We start from the raw sequence: 7,659 nt of genomic DNA on the forward strand, positions 1-7,659 counted from the left end.
ATATCCATGCAGTACTATTTAAAGTAATTCCTCTGATTTTTCATCTTAGAGTTGTCAAAAAATAATTTTTAATTTATTTTTTTAGATTAAGAGAAACACTCTCTCACCCTCTGCATGCCTTTAAATTATTGGTAATTGTTTGAAACCTGTGTACAGCTCAAAGAAATCATCAAACTGTAAGTAAAGCATTTTGCAGCAGAAAGTACACAATTTACAAGAATCCAGAAAAGCAGTATTTCTGAAAGGCTTTGGAAAATTTTAGGAATTAACAAAGCAAAGAGTTGGAAAAGCACAAGGCTATGATAGTATCTGTACTCTCTTCTCATGACAGAACTTCCAAGAAAGCAAGTGGCTGAAGACCTTGTGAAGAATTAAATCAGCTTTACATGGCAGAAAGCAAGAGGCACTGAGTTTCATAGTGCCTCTCCAAAGTCCATTTCAGGCTTCTGGATTTCTCTAAATTATCACCTCAGACATATTGGTGCACAGCTTCATGAGAAAAGGATGTGTCTTATCCCAAAAGAGAAAACCCCTGTGATTATTTAGAAATAAAAGAAACACAGATAGTTCTGATCATACATGTAGATCATCATCAGTCACATCTTGGTTTACTTAGTGCAGCAAAGCCTCTGAAAGTCATTATTTTATTCTTTTTCATCTTTGATGAAGCAGTTCATAATTGATACACAGAAAGACAGAACACTGCTTGAGTTCAGTAAAAGGACAAAGATGGAGCAAGATGAAAAAAATAAAATATGTCTCCAGTGACCAGGAGACAGAAGAATAAAGTAAAGAAAGACAAAGTAAGTGATCACTATTATTTGGTGCTCCGGACAAAAAGATTCTTCTTTCATTTATTTAATCTAATTAACAAAATAATATTTTTTAAGGCACAGAAACTGCGACAAAATATAAACAAACATCATCTCCAAATCATCTTAAATCTCTTCTTATCTATGACACTCTTTGTCTAACAAAACAGAACTGAAAATTGATACATCACTTGAAGGACATACAATAGATTCATCTAGGAAAATTATCATATCAATTCTCACAGGTTTTACTTACTTAAAAATTCTTTAAAAATCAAGCAAGGCATCACTCTAATTCTGAAGTATGTTTTCCCACTTAAAAACTGAGGATCATATTATTAATGAAGGGAATAACTTGAGAGTAACTTGAGAGGTCTATTTGTAAAAAGTGCTGTATAATTTTTTTAACTGGGAAAAATATAGTAAGTCCTTCTTAAAGATACATCAGTTAGCCTGCAAACAGAAAAATAAGCTTCCAAGCAATAGGACCTATTCCTGCATGCAAATATAAGTTAGTTAACATATTTTTCATAATAAAAGTGGTACACAATATAGAACTCAAAATTATCTAACACAATGGTTCACTATGTCTTGTCTTTATCCTTCGAAGTGTTTTGTGCAGCCTACAGAAGAAATACAGGTTGTGTTGACCAAGAATGTTCTATCTAACAGGACTGCTGGTACACAGAGGTCAAGCCACTACCTTATACCCTCTAAGACAGTCCATGAGATCAACAGAAGTTCAACAGAACCCACCACCACCACTACTATTAACACAAAAGCTGGAGTCCAAGTCCCAAGACAGAAGTACTGTAACAGAAAAGAAATTGTACTTTATTACAATTGTATAATTTTTTACCCAGTAAGTGGCTCTATTCCTGGATGAGATCCCTCTGATTGTGCCAAACCTCAAGTCTCTATTTTAATAAAGACTTTTCAGATTTTGATGAATTGATATGGAATGCAGTCACCTTTATAGTACCCTTAACACAAGATGACTCCAAATATGAAATTCCTTTATCTCTGTTTTTTCTACAGTCATGTTTACCAAAGTAGTGCCTTCACATATTATTTTCCTCAGTAAGTACCACCTCACTGTGTCTGTTTTCAGAGCCCCCTCTCTCCTTTCTCCTGTCTCAGCTGACCTGTATGTAATCAAAGACAATCAATACCAGAGGAACTCTATCCAGCAACTCTGGGACAAGTACTCTCCCCTCACACCCACCAATCATCTAGTTAGGAAAAAACTCCAAAACTTGAAAACACCTGGTGCACCAGATGAATAAATCCAGTAGGACTTGAAGGAAATCAGAAAATTCTGTTGTTTTTTTTTTCAACAGAATGCTGCAAAGCCTTCATGAAGGAATTGTAGATAAATATAACTTCTTCCTCTGATTGCACTGATTAATGTGGCTATACATACTAAAAACACTGAAGATACTGCATATCTTCAAACAATTGAATATATTTTATTTCCTTTGAGGTTTGCTGCTTGAATACAAGCCTTGCTGTAAGAGAATGGCTCCCAGACAGAATCAGGGTGGAGACATGAAAGATGAGCAACTACAGGAAAACACCCTACTTGCTGGCCAACCACAGCCTCAATGCTGAGGGAACGTGCAGCTTCCAGGCAGCAGGTACCAGGGAATCCACTGATGGATTGAGGGCAAAGAAGCTCAAGTACCTACTAGATGGCAGACCTCCAAAATAAACATTTCCTCACTGGCTAGCCAGCTGCTCAGAAGTCACATTTCTCATTATTATAAAGTATTTGCATGCTAGCTGATCAAGCCAGATGGCCAAGAAGTATATTCACATTAATTATTTGGGTACTAGAAACAAAAAGCTCCTTCCTGGCTGCTGTCTGATCAAACATTTCCTCTCCACCTGCAGTTAAAAATTGCATGAGAGCTGAACAACCCTCACCTGGGCGGGCAACCACGGCAGTGAGTGGAGGCAGCAGTGTGGGGGTATCAGAAGGGAAGGGTGCTATGGTAAGGGAGGTGAGGTGTGAAACACTTCAGAATTACTAAAAAAATTGTGGAAAGAAAAGAAATGCAGAAAATGAAGTAAGAAGGGGAAGATGTAGCCTTTATATGCTCCATAATAGCCTATCCACTGGTATAAAAATTTTCTATACACGGTAAAAATAGTTGGGCAAAATGTTTCCCAGGGATGTTGTAAATATTCCAAGACATATATTATACATTTAGGAAGTCTGGAGATAGAATAATGAACACAGTAGGATTTCAAATTGCACACATAAGGCACAAAAAACCCTTGTCAATGATGTTATAACAAGGTAAATCAGTATCTATAAAAGCTTTGTAAAGTTATATACACTTTCAAGGTAGTTCAAAGTGAGTTTCAAGATTGTTCGCCATTTGGTTATTATTCCTCCACCATACCTCCTCACTGATTATCTACTCATTTTCATACCAGGATAATCTGTACAGTAAATCATAGTTGTCAAGACACAAAGCCAAACAGTGAGACAAATGCAAAGGGCTTGCCTATTTTGTCCCAGACCTTGGTGATGTCTCAGGAGCACCCCCCATGAGACAGAAAAAACCTGGGGATAACCTGCCAGCTCCTGCTTTGGGTGCAGCATAAATGGCATCCTATCTCTATGCCGTGGTAAGCACACTGTGGGACCCCAGCACTGCCCATCCCACATGCAAGGAACAGCCGCTTGAGAGCACGTGCTCCAGCCTGTGTGCAGAGGGGGTAACACTGCAAGGGCACAGAGAGACACGCGACGTCTCTTGGTTACTCAGGCCACTCTAAGATATGGCAACTTTGAACAAGAATTTTAAGTCCAAAAATTCACGATAACATTGGATAGCGATTCTGCAAACAAATCATCTGAGAAAGATATGGTTTCAGGCTCAAAAAATCCACCAGCCTGGATCTATACACTGACTTGATCAACAGAGCGATAACCTGAGAGGATCAACTAAACTTGCAGATACAGGAAGGACTCCCATGTAATACATGTCACAAATATGTCCCAAAAGTGCTATTCTCAAAGAGGCTTGCTGGAACATTGAGGTTGTTTTCCCATAGTTACCTTGTTGAATTGCAGGCAAGAAAATTTCATGGTGAGAGTTTCAAAGAAAGAAATCCTGACAGAAAACATGATAGAACACCTATGAAACTAACTGCATTACATGTTCACATATGAAAATATATTCAAATTTCTGTTGGAGTGGGGGTTTGCCCAGCACACAATGACTTGCATGCAAGATGATTTAATTTTTCTTTTCAATTCCTGCTTTGATACTCAATTTCTACAGTGGATTTCTTCCAAGACCTTAAGAAAACTATTTATACTGAATTTATTACATCGCATGGGAAAATGCAGCTTGTACTCAGAAATGTGAGAAAGGGTTAGTTTCCTCTCTAGAAATCAATTACTTATTAGTGACAAAACCTTTACAAGAGGAACAAAAATAATGGGAAATCTTCCCTGCTAACAGACCCATGTGCTTTGGACACAAGAGCTTCAAACAGCACAACCATTCAACACTGAGAATGACTCAACCCATCAACTACTTATTGGTGACAAAACCTTTACAAGAGGAACAAAAATAATGGGAAATCTTCCCTGCTAACAGACCTATGAGCTTTGGACACAAGAGCTTCAAACAGCACAACCATTCAACACTGAGAATGACTCAACCCTCTCTAAGGAGCATGACATCTGTGATTACTATTGATAAATACATCCTTGTCCTGGCCTGAGTTTACAATTTATTTCAACAGGAAAGGAAAACATTTCTGAAGATTAAATTATACCAGTTCTCTCTCCATGAGTTCTGGATTATATGCACTTATGCAGTCCTAAGGACATGCTGCAGAAGACATCCAATTCAGTGTCCCTATAAAAAAATTGAAATGAGGATATGTTTTTGAAGGATTGATCTAACGTGTTCCCTCAGACTGCAGTAAGATGGAACATCTTCTAGGCTCTATCACTGCTTATTAGTAGCAAGTACATATTAACAATAAATTACATTTGATTATTGTTAAAAAACAAAGTATCTTTTCAGCATTGCCTCAAAGCTTCATCTTTGCCTCAAAAAACAGAAACAAGTTCTACAATAAAATACTGAAGGCAAAAGCCATCCATAACAATTTCATACTGCTGGTAATAAAACCTTAGATTAACAAACTCTAGTTAAAAGCACAGAAAATTGTTCATGTTTTATATTATTTATCTGCACTTTGCATTTCTTTTAATGTGTGTAATTTTAAAATCAACAACCTGTTTCACCTATTTCCTTTTCTCTCTGTTGAATTTCATGTGGAAACATTGAATAATGTTTTAAATATGGAAGGGGCAATGTTTGCTTTTGTGTCTCTTAGGAATAATACAAAATTATCTGTCAAAGCCTCAGATTTACACAAAAGTTGTATTTTCATTAAATCTGTGCTGGTATAAACTTCAGCTAAATACACCTTTAGAAGACCAGTTAAAAAACACAGTATTTTTAAAAACATGTGAGACAGAAATAAAAAACAAGAGCCTATATGAAACTATGCTCTTGAACCCCTAACACAAGAAGCGACAGGACTGGAGCATCCAAACCCTTTGGACTGGCTAATGGCCAACCTAGCCCTTGGCAGATCTTGCAGCACCATGTACACCCCTCTCACCACCCCGAACAATGCACACAACAGATCTCTGCCTTCCCACCCTGACACACCCTTTTCAGCAGGACTGGCCAAGGAGCTGCTGTGTTTTTCACAGTGAGATCAGAGCCAACATACAGGATGGATTCTTTCTATCTGCCTGCAACAGCTGTGTTTGCAAACAACAGTAAGGCAGTAACTGATCAGATTCTAATAAAAGCAGATTTTCAGTCCACCTAGAAGATGGAAGATGTTTACACACACATGCACACACACACACAACTAACATGAAAATGGCAGTGTTGGAACTGCCTTTAATTCCATAGGAAAATTTTTCCAAGTGCTGTGGTGCTGTGACAAATGGTAAACATGTCACTACAGTAATACTAAGTTTTTGGGTTTTTTTTATGTTGTTAACTCACATGCTCAACAAGTTCAACTGGGAAAAAAATATTGAATTTACCCACAACTTAATTTTGCTTTTTGCCTCCCACTCAAGCTAGAAGTCTTTTTAATATATTCCTGAGACAATGAGATATTTTGGTAAAAAAAAGAAATATTAGACAACTTGGAGTCCTCAAATTAAATGACCAAATCTCATTTTACAGAAGGAGTGGGAAAGTGCACTGAAATAAATTTTTGTGATGAAAACCTTCCCAATGAATGACTTTTCTAAATCAATCATATGCTTTTCTGTATGGGTTATTCCCATCATTTGTTTTCCTAGCGAGATTTTTTTCCAGGTTGAAACAATGCTACTCTTGGGAAGTACAAAGCACGCTTTTATAGATTACTACTCTGTATAAAAGTCATGACAAAACCAATTTCGATGAGCAAAATAACTTTGCTACACCCAAACTATATGATGTAATGCCACAAGTTTAGATTTAAGGTAACAGGTGCGTAAGAACTAAGGCATCAGGTGTTTATTTTGTACACAAGTACCCAGCAGATAAGGCTGCTCGAGAGGAGAACCTGCTGTTCCTCCTGGCTTTTCCTGTTGCTCTCAGCTCTGTGTGCTTCTTCCATCTTTCCACAGATGTGGTCACCACTGCTTAGCAACCAAGGGCACATGATGACACAAATGAAAATCCTCTATCTAGAGCTCACCCTGCTCCACCTCCAAGGCAGCAAATTACCTTTCACAGCAAATTAGGAAGAATATATTTTTTTTGTTTTCTCAGAGGTACCAAGTGGGACCTCAGACGCAGCTCGATGTGACATGAATTTCTTCCCTCGGTGGAGAACCTGAGACTTGTCAGGAAAAGAGCTATACAAATACTAATGGTAGGTAAAAAAATAAAATAAAAACAAACAAACAAACAAAAAACAAACCGAAAGGTCTGATACCAAGGGGATGGGGAAGAGAAAAGCAAAGACAAGGGACTCAACAGAATACCCTACCTACTTTTACTCCGCACTCCAGCCGCCCTCCAGGGATCCGCGACGCGGCTTAGACCCTCGCCTGGGCAAAACCCCGCAAGCAGGAGGGCGACAAGGCCACACTCACCTCTGCCATGCCACAGGTAGGTGCCGTCTCGGGGCGGCCGTCGCTCCGTGCCCGGCGCTGCCCGCCCGCTCCGCGCCGCAGCCACCGCCCCGCGGGAGCCCCGCCCGGCCCCGCCCGCGCCCGCAGTCGCCGCAGCGCCCCCTGGCGCCGGGCACGGAGCGCTGCCCGCGGGCAGTCCCGGCGGCGGTGGCGGGACCGCACGGCCCGGCCGATGGGCAGAGAGGGCATCGCAGCTCTCCCTCTCCGTGGCGCCTCTGCTCCTGGGTCGCTTCCAAAAAGCGCGAAGGCACCGCAGTCACAGCCGGCTCTTCATTCACGTTCAGTGCTAAATGGGTTTCCGAGGGGAAGTCGTGGTGTCCTTGGCTGTAATCCAAGGTAGTGACATTAAACATTTGCCTTATGAGCTTTTAGAAGGGTTTATGTGTGTTTTTTTCCTACTGATGGTGAAATGTAATACCTTCTGAATATGCCTTGGAAAGCTGGCAATGGAAAATAAGTCCCTCTGCAGCCTGTTGCGAGAAGAGGTGTTCTGTGTGATACATTACTCAACTAAGTGCCTCAGAGGTGGTGGGTTCTTGCTTAGACATTTCCTTATGTCCCCCAAGCTTTTGGATGCAGACATCAGACAGTAATTCTGTGCAGGTTTTAGGGAAAAATTAGCACCTGAAGAGCAGTAAGCATTAGAGATGTAGAACATTATGC

The 7,659-nt window shown here is 39.9% G+C and overlaps 1 protein-coding gene across 1 annotated transcript in view; it reads right to left on the reverse strand.

The window, feature by feature from the left end:
* The window catches only part of LOC139674850 (sodium channel protein type 2 subunit alpha-like), a 62,538-nt gene extending 55,504 nt beyond the window's left edge, over nucleotides 1–7,034 (reverse strand). The window contains exon 1 of the mRNA XM_071561699.1: nucleotides 6,958–7,034. The gene's annotated coding sequence lies outside the window, so the exon portion shown is untranslated. The remainder of the gene's footprint in view (nucleotides 1–6,957) is intronic.
* Between the last annotated feature and the right edge of the window lie 625 nt (nucleotides 7,035–7,659).

Source organism: Pithys albifrons, chromosome 8 (genome assembly GCF_047495875.1).
Source record: "Pithys albifrons albifrons isolate INPA30051 chromosome 8, PitAlb_v1, whole genome shotgun sequence".
Lineage (NCBI taxonomy): Eukaryota > Metazoa > Chordata > Aves > Passeriformes > Thamnophilidae > Pithys > Pithys albifrons.